Below are 19,403 nucleotides of genomic sequence, written 5' to 3' on the forward strand. Positions count from 1 at the left end.
GCACAGAAGGTCGGGAGCGCTGAAAGCACTGGGAGGCGGCAGGGGGACAGGGACATGCAGGGGGGACCACGGACACGCAGGGGGAGCAGGGGGCTGGGACACGGCACGGGGACAGAGGCTGGCGGGATGTGGCGGGACACGGGGACAGGGACACGGCACGGGGACAGGGACACGGCACGGGGACAGAGGCTGGCGGGATGTGGCGGGACACGGGGACAGGGACACGAAGCGGGGACAGGGACACGGCACGGGGACAGAGGCTGGCGGGATGTGGCGGGACACGGGGACAGGGACACGGCACGGGGACAGGGACACGGCACGGGGACAGGGACACGGCACGGGGACAGAGGCTGGCGGGATGTGGCGGGACACGGGGACAGGGACACGGCACGGGGACAGGGACACGGCACGGGGACAGAGGCTGGCGGGATGTGGCGGGACACGGGGACAGGGACACGAAGCGGGAACAGAGGCTGGCGGGATGTGGCGGGACACGGCGACAAGGACAGGGACATGGCACGGGGACAGAGGCTGGCGGGATGTGGCGGGACACGGCGACAGGGACACGGCACGGGGACAGAGGCTGGCGGGATGTGGCGGGACACGGGGACAGGGACACGAAGCGGGGACAGAGGCTGGCGGGATGTGGCGGCGCTGCCCCCCCGCTGCCCCCCGCCCCGGGCACACGCGGCGCTCCCGTCCCCGGGCCCGGGGCGGCTCCGGCCCCGCTGCCGGGGCCCCGGAGCCTTGGCGGCGGCAGAGGAGGAGCCGCCGGAGCAGGGCACGGCGGGGCTCATACCGCCGGGACACCAAGTTGCCGCAGTCGGCTCCGAGCGGTCTCGGAGCGGGTCCCGCGAACTTCCCTTACCTGCGGCCCAACGGCGCACAGCCCTCCGGGGCGGCCGCGCCTCCGCCGGCTCCGGGCAGCCCCCGCCGCCGTCCCGCCCGCGCCGCTCCGCTCGGTGCCCGCCCCGCTCCGCCCCGCTCCGCCCGCGGCCCCGGGACCGGCCCCGAGCCGCCGCTCTGCCCCGCCCGGCCGAGGCACCGCCCGCCGCCGCTGCCGGGGCCGGCCATGAGGGAGCCGGGGTGGGTGGTGCGAGCGGCCGAGTTCCCAGTGCCCCTCACGGGCAATCCCAGCATCGCTGAGGCTGGAAAGGGTCTCAGGGATCACGGAGCGCAGCTCGTGACCGAACAGCGCGGCGCGAACCTCACCCTCGTACCAAGCGACACGTCCAGGCTTAGAACACCCCCAGGAACCGCGGCTCCGCCACCTCCCTGGGAGCAGCCCAGGGTGCTCTGCCCGGGACCTGGCCTTCCCTGCCCACCTCGGGATCCCGACGAATGTTCCCGAATGTCTGCTGTGCTGAAGCCGTCCGAGATCCCCCGAATCGCTCCTCAGCAAGGGAAGGGGGTCTGGCCGCGGCCCACGAGCAGCGACCCAGGTGCTGCAGCAGGCAGGACGCAGCACCGAGTGACACCCTGGTTAAATCTGCAGTGCACCCATGCCAGCGCTTTGCCTCAGAGCTGAGCAGAAACATGGTGCTGGTTTTAATGCACCGATCCTTGCTACATTTGCACGAGCGTTACTCTCTCATTTATACAGCGTAAGGGACTCAGTGCGCTCCATCAGCAGCCTCGCACCCACGCCAGAAACCAGCCTCGGCTTTACCAGCTCCATGGCAGAAAGGCCTGAGATGCTGCTCTTTCAGCCATACAAGTAACAGACCAAGGGCTTCAGCCAACTATCAGTTTTGTTTGGAGCTGATTCAAAGCTCTTCCTCCCATCCTTTCTCCAAGAGCTGGGTTAGAGAAAACTTCTCATGTTTTGTTCAAGGAAAAGACAATTTGATTGTACTCTGTTTCTGACCATAACATGCAAAGTGGAAGTTTACATTCAAAATGGGAGAAGTATTGGTGACCTGTTGAAAGCAAACATTTTGAATTCCTAGCGAAAGTGGGAAGGTATCATTTGCTTTTTAAGCCTAGTTTGCAAAGAGGACAAGTCGATCCAAACCACTTTTTTATTCTGGTAAGTTACCAGCCTGTCAGGTTGTCCACACAGCTCCAGTGTGTTTCAGGTTAAACAGCAGGACTAAGTTTCAGACTAAGAGAAAAGAAAGGCAATTTTAAAATACCTGGGTTTCTTTGGTATCTTCTATTTCTAGTACCTCTGTTTCAAAACTTTGATGCCTACCTATGGTTTTAATGCTCTGCAGTTGGTCTTTTTGCCCATTTTCCTCAAATTTTCATAAATTCTCCAGCAAATGTCAGCTGATGGGTGAGTGCTGATCACACTCCAGGTCACACCAGGCTGAATCACAGGGATCCCACTCCAGCCCTCCATGCTTCCTGAAATGGCTGGGCTTGGACTTGCCCAAGAACAAACACTCAGCACAAATATCCACTATTCTTCAGCTTTTGTTTTTTGAACTGAATTTTCTGTTGGTTGTGGTTTTTGTCCTTTGAATTTTTAATTCAGAAAGTGAAGATCTTTATTAAAAAACCTAATGCAGAAGGGCTTCATTTGTCAGGATGGCATGAGAGAGATCTCTCTGAAAACAAATCTCAGCAGACAGAACATTTCAAACAACTGTTTGGATTCTTTCATCAAAGAAAATACCTTTGCAAGTTAAGACAAATCTCTGATAAGGCATTCTGGTGTGCTGATCTCTCATCTCCCAGAATAGCGCAGCCCTTTTTGCTCCAGGCTGGTTTGCAAGGAATGGTTGATTTTCTCCACCTTTGTGAAAATGCAGCAACCTCTGAGAAGGCAAACAACTTGCTGGTCCCTCCTGTGAAGGCTTGGGGAGGTTACAAGTAGTAAGAGCATTTTCCAGCATTGTTCATTCCATGAGGAGGTGAAGGAAAAGAGCTTTTCCCTCACTTTGCGCTGGGAGCACGCACTGTCTCCGTGGTTACAAATCAATAAATGGCATTAAGCCCAGTATTTCAAGAGCTGTCAGAGGCATTTTGAAGGAGCAGTGTGCACTTTGTGACAGGATTTTCTTTGAGCAGTACATCCCATCTCCCACACACTCACGGCGTGGTACAGCCAAGAGCAGTGTCCTAGTGCAGTTAATTTTCAGGATCAGTGGGGTGAGCAGATGAGCTCCAACATCCCTGTCACAAAGCAGGTGATTTTAAGAAAAAATTCTTCCCCATTCAGGGCCAGGTGAGGCCCTGGAACAGGGTTCCCAGAGAAGCTGTGGCTGCCCTGTCCCTGGTATTGTCTGAGGCCAGGCTGGAAGGGGCTCTGAGCAACCTGGGGATAGTGGAAGGTGTTCCTGCCCATGGCAGGGGGTGGGAACTGCATGATCCTTGAGGTCCCTTCCAACCCAACCCATGCTATAATTCTGTGATTCTATCAGTGCTAACTCATGAGGAAGGCACTGAAACACAGTAACAAGCCATGTACATCACAGCCAGTTCTTAAGAACTTCTTGTAAATAAATTCAGCACTTTGTTGGGCCTCAAAGGTTTTCTTTAGATCAAACTTGTTCCCCAAAATACAATAGCTGAAAGAGCTGAGGGATCTGCTTCCCAAAGAACAAGGGTTTCCCACCCAGGCTGTGGATGGCTTTCACTTCAGGACAGCTCAGAAAGTGAACTCAGTGAGTCCCTCTTTTTATTCCCAGCTGAGTATTAACCCTGCAGCTGAGCCACGGTGTTTTCAGGTCAGGGCTCCACCACTGACTCTCCTGGCACAGTTGTGTCAGTCAGGGCTGTGATAAGATCCTCTGAAGGCAGAGCTCTGCCAGAAAAGCACCCTGTGCAGATGGAGGTATAAGCAGAGAAAATGGTGCTTTTGTCCTGGGAGTGTCTTTCACATGAGGGAGCTGGAATTCACTCTCTCAGCAGCAGCAGCAGCAGCACAGTTTTACTGTTAGAAGTCATTACCTTGGAAATATTTGCTCTTCTGACCAGCTATTGTAGCTGGGCTGTCAAAGCCGTCCTGGTTTTCACCTACCTGAAGTATCCTGATGGTTAAATACCCAACAGAGCAAACTGTTTTGGCCTTGAGCTTCGGTGTGACACCATGTTCAGTCCTGGGACAAAGCACTGCCCAAACAATTTCTAGCTGTCAAATCCATAACTGAACCTTTCTCCTCATGTTTAAATTCCCCTCCAATCCCTTCCTAAAAAGGACAGGAGAGATTCGGTGCCCAAAGGATTCATAATCCAGAGCAGCTGAAGTACAAAATGCTCCCAAACCATACCCCTGAAACAGTCAAACTTCTGACCTTGGCTGTCCCATCCCTGGCTCTTCCCACAGTGTTTGAAAACACGAGGAGATGCCCTGCACACTGAACCTGCTGCTGAACTGATGGAAGAGGTGCTGTCCTGTCTTGGCTCTGCTGCAGTTTCTGGTCTAAAGTTTCTCTGCCCTGAAGTTTCTGGTTCCAGCCCCCCAAAAAGCAGAAGGTTGTTTAAGAAGTGACCAATCTGCCCCAGAGCTTGGGACTGTTTTGGATGCCCAGCTTCAGATGATCAGTTTTGTGTATTTGATCTGGAACCTTGTGTAATTAACCCCTGAAAATCAAGAAAAAGCAAACTCCAGTTCCTTTTCCAGTGGACAAGGAAGCTTTCCATAAAATTTCACATACCCATGAGGGTGAAAATGCAATCAGCTGCAGAAACCTCTCCAGCAGGAACCTCAGAGATGTGTCAGTGTGGATCTGGAAATCACAAAGAGCAGTGTTACAAATCAGAAGATGCTGCATATTTTATGTAATATGTGAGCAAGAGAAAACCTCCTGACAGGAACAGGAATCACACCAGTCAGCTGGAGGAATCCATACCATGGCAATAGCACAACTGCTTGAAAAGATTGGATGCTCCAGACCATTGTCTTCCCATTACTCCGAATCATTGCTGTCATCAAAGGCAGGACAGGAAAGGTTACACTTTGAGAAAGTTTTACATTCTTAAATTTCTGCAGGCCTACCAAACATTTTTTTTCCTCTCCCTGGAGGTCTCCCACTCACTAGTTTAGGTATAAGTGCACTTTAACTGGGCTGAAATCCTCATTGGTTCACATACCTCTACTTGTTACAGCATTCTCTCAATTTCAGTATCAGCAGATAATTGTTGCTTACACTCAGGAGAGGATTTCTGGTCAGTGCTCGATGGAGCTGAAGAGAAGCCCTTTGGGTACTCAAAGTGTTTAACTTCAAACACAGGACAAAATGTTCAGCAGAGGAGTCAGGAATTGGCATAGAGGTGCCAGCAATAACTTTTCCTGGTAGCCCCCACACTGGAATGTCCCAGATAAGCACCTCTCCACTGAATTGCACACACGTGGCTGGCACAGGAAGGCACATAACTGAGTCTGTGAAGCACAGCAAAGTGTTATCAGAGCAAAGCAGGCGTGCTGGGTGCAGCAGGACATAACAGAAATTCCCTTTGTAGCATCTGCCTAATCTGGAGGAGACCTTCCTTCTAGCTACAGCCAAACTCATCCCTTGCACAACGCACACTGTTAATCACGGCTGACCTCACTGCCACCCTTCATCCATGCCTGGCTGCTGATGACATCCTACACCTAAGCTTTGCTCTCCAGCCACCAGGATAACTCTCACTTTTCACTTCCCACTAATTCTGAGCACATATTGCTTTCATTCCTTTCAAAATGTCTTTCCACATCCCCATTGCCTGGGGAATCGTGTGAATATTTTCCTGAAGTTTCTCAGATACCCAAGCACATCTCCTGGTTTGTTCTTGGCGCTGGTAATGAAGAACCACCTGAAGTGCTGCTCAAGGCAGTCATTCCACAGTCCTGACAGAGCCAGGCTGACAGGCACTCCCCAAATCGCTCCAGCACTGGGACAGCATGAAGCATCTTTCTGAGGAGAATCTCAAACAGTGTGAGTACCACGGCGGGGCTGTGATGCTGCAGAGCAGCCAAAGGGTTTGTCCCCCCAAGCATTCCCTGTAGGACCAGCCGTGCTGAGTGCGGATGTCGCTGCCCGGCACAACCGCAGCCACCCTGTGCAGCTCGCACAATGAGGCAGTGTCAGAGCCAGCTCGGCCAGCCGGGCCCTGGGCTCAGGCTTTCAGTGGCCTTGGGGAGGGGAAAACAACGAGCTTCAGACATTCCTGAAATATTCGGGCTGAGAGGCCGCCGAGGAAGGCGACAGCATCCTGCCCAGACGGGAGCAGGAACTGCATTTGCTTCCCATCTCCAAGAGATGCGTTCACATTGTTTGTTCCTGGACTGACCTCTCTGGAAATGCCTTTTGCTGGTGACTCACCGAGGTGGGAAGCCAAACCAGGCTCCCCGGCTGAGTCAATCAGGTGGCAGGACCCAAGCAAGTTAATCACTTGAGATTACTGGATCTTCTGCTCTGGAGAGACAAGAAGTGATAAGGAAGGTCTTAGGGGCTGACTGGAGTAGTCACCGAGCTGTCTCACTGTATCAGTCAGGAGGGTGCTTGGCATGCTCCAAGCAAAGTGACAGACAGCCAGAAAACAGAGATTATTTTGTCCTGAAAGAAGAGACAAATATGGAAAATACAGCTCTAAGGGAGCACAAAGAAATGGTGATCATCGATTTAGGTACTATTGGTTTTGATCTCCCTGTCTCTCTCTCCTTCTCAACAGATGTGGAGAATAAAGCTTTCATTCATTCATGGAAGATACCTATTTTTTAGGTTAGAAAAGACATCAAAATCATCTTTATTCTCCACTTCACTTGTGAGCCCTGTCTTTTTGTGTTAAGGCTAAGTAGAAGAAGAAACAAAGGGATTTTGTTTAAGTGGGGAGTAAGTAATGTCTGATTGAGTATGGCTGATAGGAATAGTTTATAACTAGAACTTTACTAAGCCTATAAAATGAAAATATTTACATTATATACCTAAAACAAACTATTTGAGGACCATCCATGAGACAAACAATGGGGTAATAACTAAAATCACCCTTCAGCATTCCTGCCAGAAGGTGTGCAGGATGGACTGAATTTCAGTTGTCTGCCCATGAATTGGAGGAATAGTTGCCTCTTCCTATTGCAAAAATGCCTGAATATTTCACTGAAGTCTTTACACAATTGAAATCTGGATGCCACCAAATCACAGAATGGTTTGGGTTGGAAGGGACCTCAAGGATCATCCAGTTCCCACTCCCTGCCATGGGCAGGGACACCTTCCACTATCCCACGTTGTTCAGAGCCCCATCCAGCCTGATCTGAAACACTTCCAGGGATGGAGCATCCACAGCTTCTCCAGGAAACCTGTGCCAGGGCCTCACCACCCTCACAGGGAAGAATTTCTTCTGCTTTTTCAGATTGCACTTAATCAACCATGTCCCTGTTAAAGCTGGTCAAACATTCTAACTTCCACCCTGTCATCCTGTTCTTCTAAGCCTTCTGATATTTACATTTTTTGTAATGGAGTTCTCAAGCACTTTTATGTAAATAATAATTGGTTTTGCATTCTTTTCTGGAGGAGGAGAAATCTGATGAACTGTTGATTTGATCAGTGTCATTGGAGAAGTGGTAATTTCATCCTCCAATCCAGAGCCACTTTTCAAATTCTATATATATCGAAGTCTAGAAATAAACTTCCCTTCTTTTTACCTTGGAGGTTCCAGCATGCGTGTCATTTTATTTCATGTCCTATTGTGACACCACCTCTGACAAAGAGTTGATTTTAACATCTTGAGAGAAACAGAGCAATGCATTTGGAATGAAGAGATGGATATTTAGGATTTTCATGAAAGCAAATATTCCAAGAACAGCAGCTAAGCAAAATAATATGAAAATCACAATGTAAATATCAGGCTATTTCATGGGAATGCACATGTGTTCATCCATGGATTAGCCTGATAAAGGTGGTGGAGACCAAGTGAGGAGGTGAAGGCTAGGACAAAGAGCACAGGAGTTCTGCCAGGCTCCAGGATCCCTCTGTCTCATTCAGCTGTACCTTCTGCATCCATTTAATGTGTCCTGCTGCCACTGCAGCTCCTGCACAGGGACAAGAACATCCTGGATGCTACACACATTGTGAGTGATAAAAGGTCAAACAGGCGCAGCAGGAAAAGGAAGGCACAGAAAGCAGGTGAGCACAACGTAAGGGCAGATAAGTAAACATGCATGCCAGATGAGATTAATGCAAATGTGCATCCCAGATGAGATTGATGCCATCCCGAGCCTGACCCTGCTGAGGATGGGAGCCACACCTCCTCTGGCAGCTGGGCTTCACGGCAATACCCGCGGCCGTCAGGTCTGCTTGGCTAAATGCCTCCTGCTGAACTTTACAAGTCCTATCAGCTCATTAATGCCCAATTTGCTAATGCACAGGCATGAGGGATCCTGCATGAGCGGTCCTGTCGTGTTTTGTCTTCGTGCCAAAAGCTCCTGAGAACTCCTTTAAAGAGACACTGGTAAGAGTGCACCAAGCAGGTTTCACCAAGGCCTTTGAGAGCAGAAGGCCTGCTGCAGTTTCAGAGAACAGCTGTGTCCATCTTTTAAAAAAGCAGCTTTGGTTCTTAAAATACTAGTTTTCTCTTACAAATGTTCTTTAAAGAAGTTTCAAATGTAAGTGATCAAAGTCAGTGCTGGGGGTATTTTTTCTAATCCTGGGTTCTGGAAAGAACTATTTCAGCATTTTCAAATAATTTAGTCTCCATTTCCCCTTACTCAGATTAATTCTTGTGTACTTTCATACAGCACTGCTATATTTGTACACAAACTCCTGAAAATTAAAAAAAAAATGCAGGAATTTACAATATGAGGCCTTTAATTTATACACAAATCACATGCAGGGGACATTAAAAGATGTTTCAGTCCATCTCAGGCATTTGGGGAAAGATATTTTCCCTTTTAAGATAAAACAAGTCAGAAGTAATCATTATCTTCTGGCAAGTGTTTTTCAAACACAAAAGTCTCCTTTAATGTTTGGGAATCAGAGATTTAGACTGGATGATTTTTAAAAATCTTGCCGTCTTTTAAAGCATATATCTATATTTTTACATACACAGAAGTAAACACAAGCTGGATTCACTAATAATTCAATAGCATACTTAACATATAAGCCTATTTAAAATAAAGTGTGATTTTTTTACATTGAGTATTAAAAGATAAGTTTAATATATATATTTTAAAATTAAATTAAAGGTGAAAATAATGAACATTTGCTACTAAAGTTTTAAAGAACATAAAATCAGCCCAGCTGACGGAATTACCATCTGAACATCTGGAAGAAGAATTGGCTGAAGTGAACCAGCTTTTGATAAAAGGGATTTTTCTACATGTGCAGAAAGGATATTGGAGCTGCACAAGCTGAATAATCTGAAACAGAAATAGCAATAAGTTCAAAGCTGAGAAACTAACTGGAGACTACCCACGAAAAGCTTGTGTTCCTGGCTGAATGGTGAATAAAAGCAGGGAATGGAAGTGCCACCTCTGAGGATTAGGTTTTGAGGAGTACTGACCAGCAGCAAGCACTTTGATTCACCACCTGGAAATGATCTGTCTAAACCAGCTATGTTTTATGAAAAAGATACGGTGATGAGCTTTGCATGGGTTCTTCTGTGGACAGCACGCCTGTAATGGTCTGCCAGGTTAGTCAGGTTAATTAATAAATAAGCATTGATACAGGGGCATGTCCCTGCAGGGGACAAACTGAACTCCCCCTCTCTTGCCAGCACAGCAGATCATGGGAATGTTCCAGTCACACAGGACAAACTATGTTGTGTTTCTTATGATAAAGTCTGATGGAAAAAGGACTTAAAAATGACAGGTCTTTCCTGTCCCCCATTGTCACTCAGCCCACAGAATCCCCATGGGCTGCAGCAATCACTGTGGACCTCCACAGTGAGCTACCAAAGCTGCATTAAGTGTGTGGGGGCATTTTTAAATTCAACATGTCATATTTGGCATGTAGGAGGACATTAAGGCAAGCTGCCCTCCTGCTTCCCATGAAAATGATGCAGCTGATTGCTCCTGCATTAACAAGCTGGGAGACACACATCAAAGGAGAGCTGGGAGACTGGCATGGGCCCCAAGTGACTTCAACCAACAAAGGGTTCAGGCAGTTTCAAAACATTTGTCTCATCCAACCCAAAGGTAGCCATGGCATTCCCAAAAAGGGGGTGTCAGAAGTGAGATCTTGCTCTGCTCAGAGCTCACATCCCCTTCTCTGCCCCAGGTCTCAAGACTGATCAACATGGAATTTGCTTTCCTTGGGAAGGCAGCTGGCACAAGTGCTGTGCAGGCCTGCCAGCAGCTTTTGGAGTGTCACAGGGGGAAGCAATCTCTGTAAATAACGATCTGAACTTCCAGCATCAATACAGTGCTATTGTGAGATGGCTGCAACTCCATGGGCTATTGCTGTGGGGAGGATGAGAATGAGAGGAAGGAGCTTGGAAGGAAGCCAGCAGGGGGGACAAGCATAACACACTTCCAGACTGGGAGGGATTGTGCTCACGTGCACCTCAGATGGAGACACACCCTTTCCAGGGACTCCAGGACTGTGGGAAAAGTTGGTTTACATGTCCTCATGTCCCTCACAAGGCCTGGGCCAGGGGCAGCAGCTCCTCCAGCAGGGCAAGATACGGAGGGGGTTGAGCACACAAAGATAATGTATCTTTGAACAAAACCCAGAAACAAATCACAGCAAGAAGAGATGCCAAGAGACAAAATGGCAACCTCCAGTCATATTATGCTTGTCTTTCCCCTCCACCCCTTGTTGCAACCTGTTGTAGGTATTTGTCTTAGATTTGAAACCTACACAAGCAGCTTCTGAAGGCAAGATCCTACAGCTGCAGGACAGCAGAGTGCCTCTGTCTTGGTGAGGTAAATACTGTGCTGGTGCAGGAGGAACAAGAACATCTCTGTGACAGCTGAAATTTCCATCTGCACTCTGTTTGGTCAGGGCTGGTATCATTTATTTGTTGGTGCCCTGCAGCAGATCTGTCTCTCTGCTTGAATGCTCCCACTTCACAAAAAAAAAGCCCCTCCAGCTTTCCAGACCAGCTCTGTAGCTGGCAGGAGGGGGAAATGTCAAGCTAGCACAGAATGGTATTTAAAGAGAAGCATTACCCAGCAGAGCAGGCAGATCTGCAGGGGATGTTTCTGAACTGGAGCTAGGACAAACTCTGGAATAACATTTCCCTCTGTGGGCACCAGTGCCCTCACTGGGGATTCACCTGTCTCTGTGGCCATCCCTGCCTGTCAGTTAAACAAGAGGCTCCCCGCGGTGACAATGCCAGCCCAGATGCTGAGGAAGACAATGCCACTGCTGTGATTGCTCTGGCTCTGTGACCTGGGGAGCAGGTGCAGCACCAGGGAGGATCTCCCTCTGAGACACTTGGGTTCTTGCATATTCCTAGCTTCTGCTACACACACCATGGTGAATCTTCTGTTCCCACTTTCTGGTAATCAGGACCACCATCTGGTCTAATCTGAGCTCTGCCTGGTGGATATGTTCTGGAGGACTCTTCCAAGGGCAGCACTGCTCAGCTCAGTGACTGGCTGTAAACAAGGCACTGGAAGTCCTGACTGCAGGAATCTCCTTTAGTAAAGGTTAGGATTTTTAAAAGAATCCCTTAATCTGAGATATATCTCACAGTAGCTGTCTGGACAGTAATAGCTGATGAGGAAGAATGGAGAAGAGACAGCTGAGATGGGATATTTCCAATATGTCCAAATATTTCAAGGGTGTGTGTCAAGAAGAAGGGAACAGGCTCTTTTCAGTGGTGCCCAGTGGTAAGACAAAGGGCAATGGGCACAAACCAGAACACAGAAAGTTCCATTTGAACATGAGGAAAAATTTTTTACTCTGCAGGTGACAGAGCACTGGAAAAGGCTGCCCAGAGAGTGGAGGAATCTCTTTCTCTAGAGACATTCAAAACTCATCTGGATGTGATCCTGTGCAACCTGCTCCAAGTGAACCTGCTCAAGCAGGGGGCTTGGACTGGGTGATCTCCAGAGGTCCCTTCCAGCTCCATCTGTTCTGTGATCAAGGCCAGGAGCAAAACAGAGGTTAGCTCCATCCCCCTGAGAGAAATGTGTGGAATCAGGTATTTCTATATACGACCTTCTCCAAGAGATTTCAAGCCTGTCTCAGCCTGAGAGAAGCTTGAATTGATTGTTACATCAATTTACACTTTGCACACTACAGGGAACGTGCTAAAATCACTGAAGGGAACAATTGCAAGTACAAGCCCAGCAACGACCCAGGTACACCTGCAAGAAGGGTGCTTTGACCACACAATTCTTTGTAGTGGGACACCAAAGCCTCTGTGTTCTGTACTAACACGGAGGGACAGCAAATCTACAGCTGCCATTGGCACTCTGCTGCATTGCAGAATTACATCTTCTGTGCATCATTACTTGGGGATGAATATTCAGCTATAGAGAAGACAGCTGGGTGAGCTATTGTGAGACAGGAAATCCTATAGATAGCACAAAGCTCATCTCCACATGCCATTTTCTCCAAAAACCTTCAAAAGTCAAGTCACAGTAAGAACTCAGACTCTGTCAATCTGATGAGTTTTAAATATAAACAGCGATTGATGTACCAGCAGTGCAGGGCCAATGTGTGCACAACTTCTTATTTTCTTCAGACAATCACAGATCCGTTCCATATGCTGGTTTTCTAGTCAGCAGCTGTGTCCCAGCTAGTGATTAAATTTTAATTAATCAAGCTGAAAAAGGGTGTCACTGCTTACAAGTTCAGCTTCTCAGACTCAAGTTTGGTTCACTGTGCTTATTTCGCTTTTTGGGAAGAGCCATCAACAAAATAATCACTGTGAGGCTGCAGCAGCATTCCTTGTCAGGCAAGGAGAGCCAGCAGCAGGAAACAACTGACTTCTCCAGGCCTTGAAGTCCAGCCACTCCACTGTTCTGTGATGCTCCTCATTATTGTTTTATCCTAATGGTACACCAATTCATTAACAAAGTGGCAAGAACTTTCCATCCCATACCTGAGCCACAGCACAAGCTGTGATGCTGATTTCCTTATGGCATTAACTGTCTGCCCTCCCTGTACATTGCTCAGAAAGGCAGCCTCAGCTTGACAGTAATTACATCTGGCAATTATTAACTCTCCATCTGTGTAGCCTTCCCAGGTAGGAGAAGCCTTCCCTCAGCTTTGAGCACTTTATGATTGTTCTTACTGTAACAGTGAATCGATTCTTCTCAAGGGAAGGCCTTTGAAGTGTGGAGTGCTTTAGGCTGTGTTTTCCCAGGTGGGAAACAGAGACAATGTAGGAAGTCCAAAGGTCACCCAGGATGCAAAGCTGAAGGGCTAAACACAGAGATCCCAACACCAGGCTCGTTGTTTAAAATGCACAATGGCTGAACTCACTATCCCTGTATATGTGATGTAAGGCAGAATAAAAATAGCAGTGGAAAGAGCTCCCTCCTATTTTCCTTTTCTTTCATGGGTTTACAACATCTGCACCAACACCCATCCTTGAATGCAAATTGTGCCCATGGAGCCTGCTCCAGCTCCTTATGAGGCTGAGGAACAGCTCTCAGCAGCCATTGTGAGACATATGATGCTGTAGACACTGATGTTAAAGCACTGAAGTTCATCCATCTGCCAAGAAGCAAAGCTACTGCAGTCAGAACAGTTCACTCCCCATACCCAAAATCATGGGACTTTAAGAGAAACAGAGTTTTGCATGGTTGGTGGTTTCAGCCTTATCATGCCAATGGAAAATAGAAAATAGGTTCTTGATGTTAGCTTCAGGGTCCTGGTTTTCAAACAAAAATCTGAGTTTTCCTACCTTGTTTTGTCTCAGCTCAGCATTTTTCTTTCCTGCCTGCTCTCAGAAGCACCAGTGGAAGGGATTACCCTTTACCTGGAGAGTCTCAGAACCAAGAAATACAAATTACTCCTCTGCACAGCACCCATTGACTACCAATCTGCTACATAAGTGAGGATCCAAACCAGCATTATTATTTATTATTATTTCATATATTATCTGTTATATATGAAGATAAATAATATATATAGACTACATAGATATTTAATACATTATCTATTTCATATATTATTTCAGCATTAGTAACAGATTAAGAAGCAAAGACCTTCCTTTCCCAAACTCTAGGTGAATGTCACATCACTGGGATTCAATGAGCTCCAAATAGCAGTGACACCCATGCTATCTTAGCAGGGTTTCAGATTTGATGGCCTAATTCCTGTTCTCAGCACTACACCCATTTAAGTGCTGTAATTCTGCCACTGCACTGTCAAATCACCCCAAACGAAAAGCCAGATAATGAGATTTTGCAGATTAAGTCCAGGTTTCTCATTATAAAGACTAAGTAGAAACCCATTGGAATCCTCCTTGTTCCAGAAGGCAGATGAGGTGAGACACTGAGTTGCCCCTGCTACACCACTCAGTGAGGCTGGGGGCAGGACAACACTCAACACAAAAGTGTCAGTCTTGTTGAGTTTGTGTCTGTTTCAATTTGGACTCATCGTTCCACCAGGACTTGCTGCATGTGGAATAACACAGGTAATGTGCAAGTGGTTGGAGAGCAGATATATTTGTCAAGTGTGAGAGGGTCAGACCCTCACTTCTCATGGAATTGTGGTCAGAGGCAGCACCTCACTCCATTAAACACTGAAAACACAAGCCAAAGGAGAGTACTAAATTGATCCTTTCCCACAGAAAGACTTGAGGAATGTGTGGAGCAATCCCAGCTGGGTGACTCAAATCCCAACCCACCGTTAGTCAGAATTTTCCTGACAATTCACATGTACATAGAGATGTCACCAATTTGGAAAATCCACCAACTTCAGCAGCCAGTGATCAGTTTTCATTCTGTGAAGAGCCTCATTTATTCATACACACAGTGACACTTTCAACAGGCAAGACTAGAAGACATTTTTTTTCAGTTTGTGGGCTTTGGGAAAGTAAATTCATCACTTAAAATGCCCAGCAAGGATAAGAATGGCTATAAAAATGAGAACCAACAGGCAAAGTTAAAAATCTGGAAGTGGTATCCCAAGTTGACAGAAGGGAAGGCACATCTGCTCAGTAAAGTTTGCAGCTATTTTTGTGTGGCTTTGCTTAAGCTAAACGATGGCTGAATCCACATGTTTATCCTGGCTTTGCTCTGCAGCCAAGTTTCCTATTTCCATGGGAGAAGCTCTGCTCAGCTCACCAGTCATATTTGTCCTGGAATTTCAGCAAAAGGCCCTTGAACTCCCAAGTGCTGTCTCTGATGCAGAAAGAACTCAGCAATTCATTAGTGTTTACACATTCTTAAGAAAATGTTACAAATACTTTCCTAATGTCAATGATCCTGTGTGTTTCTTGGAGAAATATTTCAACTAAAATTGTTGTGTTAAAAATCAAAGTAGGTAGTAGGTTTGAAGTTGAGGTGCAGATCACTGCTACTTAAGTTTTAAAAGATCACTTATATTTAAGTTTTCTATAATTTAAAAAATATCTCAATATAGTTAAGACGCTGTAAACATTTGCTAAAAAGTGATTTTTTTTGCCTGTGGCTCCACCTGTTTTTCTTATTTTGTCTCTTTTTTAACTTTCAGTTCAGAATTACTGTGCTGCCACGAGTCTCCACTTAACCACCAACTAATGCAGCAATTTGACTGTGGAGTTTAATTATACCATGTACACTCCAAGTACAAATATTTATTTAAACGTGGGGATAACTCTAACAGAGCTAGTCCAGAATAAAAGCTACTTACGTTGAAATATCTGCCAGATTAAGCTTCTAGGCAATGTTTACACCATCCAAGAGTGCTGTGTGGAGAATCCCAAGCTGGATCTGGAGGTAGGTGGTGGGAGAGAAGCAAGTTAAGTTGGTCTGGTGGGCTTTGCTCCTGTAACTGGATTATTCCTGGGATTCACTGGTGTGCTCATGGTCCTGTACTGTGCCAGACACAAAGAGCCTGGTTTGAACCAGCCCTGGGCTTTCTCAAGACAGTGCTGCAAGGCATTATCACATCATTAATGGAATCAGGAAAGCAGGGATCTTTTCTGCAAGAAAATGCTCCATCATTTAAAAAATAAACAACATCATTCCATTCACAGTAGATAATTTTTAAATGCTTGTTTATAAAAAATATTGGTTATACCATTTCCAGCTCTATGAAATAAACCATGTGAAATGTGAACCAATTTCATTGCTTTGACACAAACTTCTTGTCCAAATGCTGGTTTTGAGTTTGACTTGTTCTCTGAGCCATTACCTGTGGCACTGACCTTGAGTGCAGTATGTGAGCATTGCTGCATTTTTTTTTTTTGCTTCTTCATTATTAACAGCTGTACATGACTTTAACTTCTCAGTTCCTAAGAAGCTTAACATTTAGAAAGTTTGGATTAAGAGATGCATCACTGTGCCTACAAGTGACAAAGCAAGTTCTGTTACGATGATCTCATCTGCAGCCTGTGTGAATTAAATATATATTATAAATATATATTGATTTATATGTCTAAATGCCCAAAAATCTGTGCCATGATAACTGCAGAGGAAGAACAAGGGAAAAATACAGCCTGTCTGCAGAGAGGATTTACACCCAGCCCATTTTTCTACCTTGAACTTCAGTGTAAGTGCCATATCTAGAGACACCTGATGGATGCTTTAGGGACAGGTTAGAAGTTCTATCCTATGAAAAGCATTCTGCCATGAGACTGAAATGTCTGAACTCTGAACTTTTAAAGACTCACTCCCTGTGAGAATCACAGAATGGCTTGAGTTGGACAGGACCTTAAAGCCCATCCACCTCCAATCCCCTGCCATGGGCAGGGACACCTTCCACTACCCCAGGCTGCTCTGAGCCCCATCCAGCCTGGCCTTGGACACTGCCAGGGTTGGGACAGTCACAGCAGTTCTGTAATAGACTAAGTAAGAAAATAATCCCTTTGGAAATATCTTCCCCTCCAGCTACTGTCAGGAATCCTTTTCACCATTTAAAAAGTTACCAACCCTTATCACCAAATCTGGAACACCAGAGAAGTGCCCATGATGAAAAAGGTTACCAGAATGAGTAAATACTTGGTTTAAATGCAGCAAAAAGAGAGAGAGAGACAGAGAGAGAGAGAAGAGCAAACAATCCATCTCCTTTTGCTTTATCCCAAAGGAGCTGAGGGAGCAGCATTCCACACACTCATACAAGTATCTTGCTTGCAGCATGGAATAGAATTGTATCTTAGATTACTTATGTAAGTAGTTGTCCTGACTTTCTGCTACCCACCCCCCTCCCCCACTTTGATTTTGGTGAAAACTTATGTTTCTTGCAGCTGCATCTGGAGTTGCATTCCATTTGATCTTTCTGTTTATCTGCAAGCTCCCATATCATGGGAGTGTTTCCCATGGCCATTTACCAAAGCAACTGTAAGAATCCTGTAATAATGACCTTTGATCTCTGACATACACAACACGTGTCTTTATACTGGAAACTTCACATTCCTTGCAGAACTTGGATAGAAAATACAGAAAAATTGCCACAGGAGATTAATAGATTGTTTTGGTTTTTTTTACAGACAATCTAGGAGCAGGCAGTAAATTACTGTAGTAAACCACAAGCAAGGCAGCCCTGAAAACTGTTGTGATTTAAAAAGTTCTAAAGCTGGGGGTTCATAAAGGAGCACTGTCATAAAGACCTAAGTGGTCATGAGTAACTGAGAGACAGAAGATAAGGAACAACTGGCTCCTCCAGCTCCACAAGCAGCAATCCACAAATCAAACAGAAATCTGCAAATTGAACTAGAGGAGCCCAAAAGAGGAGAATTGTTGCAGCTCTTCTGCAACAATTTTCTTAGGAGTCAGTCTGTATCCATTGCTGCCCCCAGCAGAAGGGGCATCCTGAACACCAGAGGGGCTGGAACACAAATTCCATGGAGAATGAAGCGCAGGCAGCCCAGAGCTGCTCAGAGCAAATCTTTAGAAGCTGATTGTAGCTTGCTGAAACAGCACTGAGCTCACCTGGCTTTTTGTTTGATAAGGGATTTATCATCTCTTCAATCATACTGAAAGCAGTATCTAATACTGGAACTGCATTTGCAGATAAAAAAAAAAAAAGTATTCTTAAAATTCTTGAAGACCTGGCAAATCAAATTTATATAAAGCTCAAGGGAAGAAGAGGGGCAGACACTGATCTTTCCCCTCTGGTCACCAGTGGCAAGATCCAAGGGAATGGAGCTGTGCATATATCTGTAGGGGTGTCTTGGTTTAGAGCAAAATTTTGGGAGAGAGAGGGAGAGAGAGTCCCCAGAGGGGCTCTAGTAGGAGGATAAATTCAATCGGCCCCTCCCCCCCACAACCAGTCCGGGAGAAAATACCTCCTTGAAGAAAAGTGGAAAAAAGCTGTTTATTAAACAATAGAACCTAACAATATTAAAACAATAAAACCCCTTGCCGCTCTAAAAGAGATGACCAATTGAGAAAACCCCCCGGGTTGCAGCCCAGCTCACTCAGTCTCTTATCAGTCCTTCTGGTGCTGGAATTCTCGTAGGCCAGGCCCGGCCCGGCCCGGTGGCCACAGGTGTGAGCTGCCGGTGCTCCCCTGGGTGTTCAGTCCAGAGCAGGTTCCAAGAGGTCCAAAGAAAAGGAAAAGAAAAACCACAGTCCAGGGACTCTTCTTTGCCTCAGCCAGCTAAAACTAACCAAAAGCAAAAAGAGAGCTCTCTGTCCTGCCGTCTGTCTGTCCGCAGACAACACAGTCCTGGAGCAGGAATGCGGGGAGTACGTGCAATGTCTGAGCGAAGAAAAAAATTCGCGATTCTTCTCTCCCCCCTCTCACTCTCTGCAACAAGTCTTAAAGGTGCAAAACTTATTATTATTCAGCATAAACCAATGAGACGATTTGGGGATAAAAGCATCATATAGTCAACCCAGGACAAGGGGACAGGATGAATATTTTTGGGGAAAAATGAGGAACTCTGTAGTGGACAGGCAGGGAAAATTTTGGAGGCAAAACTTGACTCCAAGAGTAGAGAATTAACACTTCCAGGGAAAGATGAGGTGATGAGTAGTGGACACGTAGGGAAAGTTGTGGGGGCAGATCTTGAGAAAAGCTCCATTAAATAAATACTTTGAAGTAAAAATGAGGGAATCAGTGGTGGAAAAGTGGGGGAATCTTTTCTTTCTAGATTGTGGATAATCAGGGAAAACATTTGGGATAAAGAAATGAAATGCACGAGGGAAGGTTCATGTTCCCAAGGGAATGCTTTAGGGATGTGCAGTTTCTGAACTGCACAAGTCAGGCTCCCACAGAAACCTTCCAAAGCTGGAAGGGACAGGGAAGAAAATTTCAAGAGTGGTGTGGGAAGTGCTTTCTCCCAGGTCTGGACACTGCTGAGCTTGGAATGACTTAAAAATATTCTTTGTCCCTCTCTTGTTCCCAGCCCAGGACTAAGTTGGTGTTCCCTGCGTGGCTGCAGCTCCCTGGATGTGGAGGGAGGAGGTCTCTGCTGGAGAGTGGGAG

At 46.5% G+C, this 19,403-nt stretch overlaps 1 protein-coding gene across 8 annotated transcripts in view; it reads right to left on the reverse strand.

Moving 5' to 3' along the window:
* Positions 1-962, reverse strand: part of PPFIBP1 (PPFIA binding protein 1) — a 102,188-nt gene extending 101,226 nt beyond the window's left edge. For all 8 annotated transcript variants that reach the window (XM_030959628.1, XM_030959627.1, XM_030959626.1 and 5 more), the window contains exon 1: positions 869-962. The gene's annotated coding sequence lies outside the window, so the exon portion shown is untranslated. The remainder of the gene's footprint in view (positions 1-868) is intronic.
* Between the last annotated feature and the right edge of the window lie 18,441 nt (positions 963-19,403).

The sequence above is a fragment of the Camarhynchus parvulus genome, chromosome 1A, assembly GCF_901933205.1.
Source record: "Camarhynchus parvulus chromosome 1A, STF_HiC, whole genome shotgun sequence".
In the NCBI taxonomy this organism is placed as follows: domain Eukaryota; kingdom Metazoa; phylum Chordata; class Aves; order Passeriformes; family Thraupidae; genus Camarhynchus; species Camarhynchus parvulus.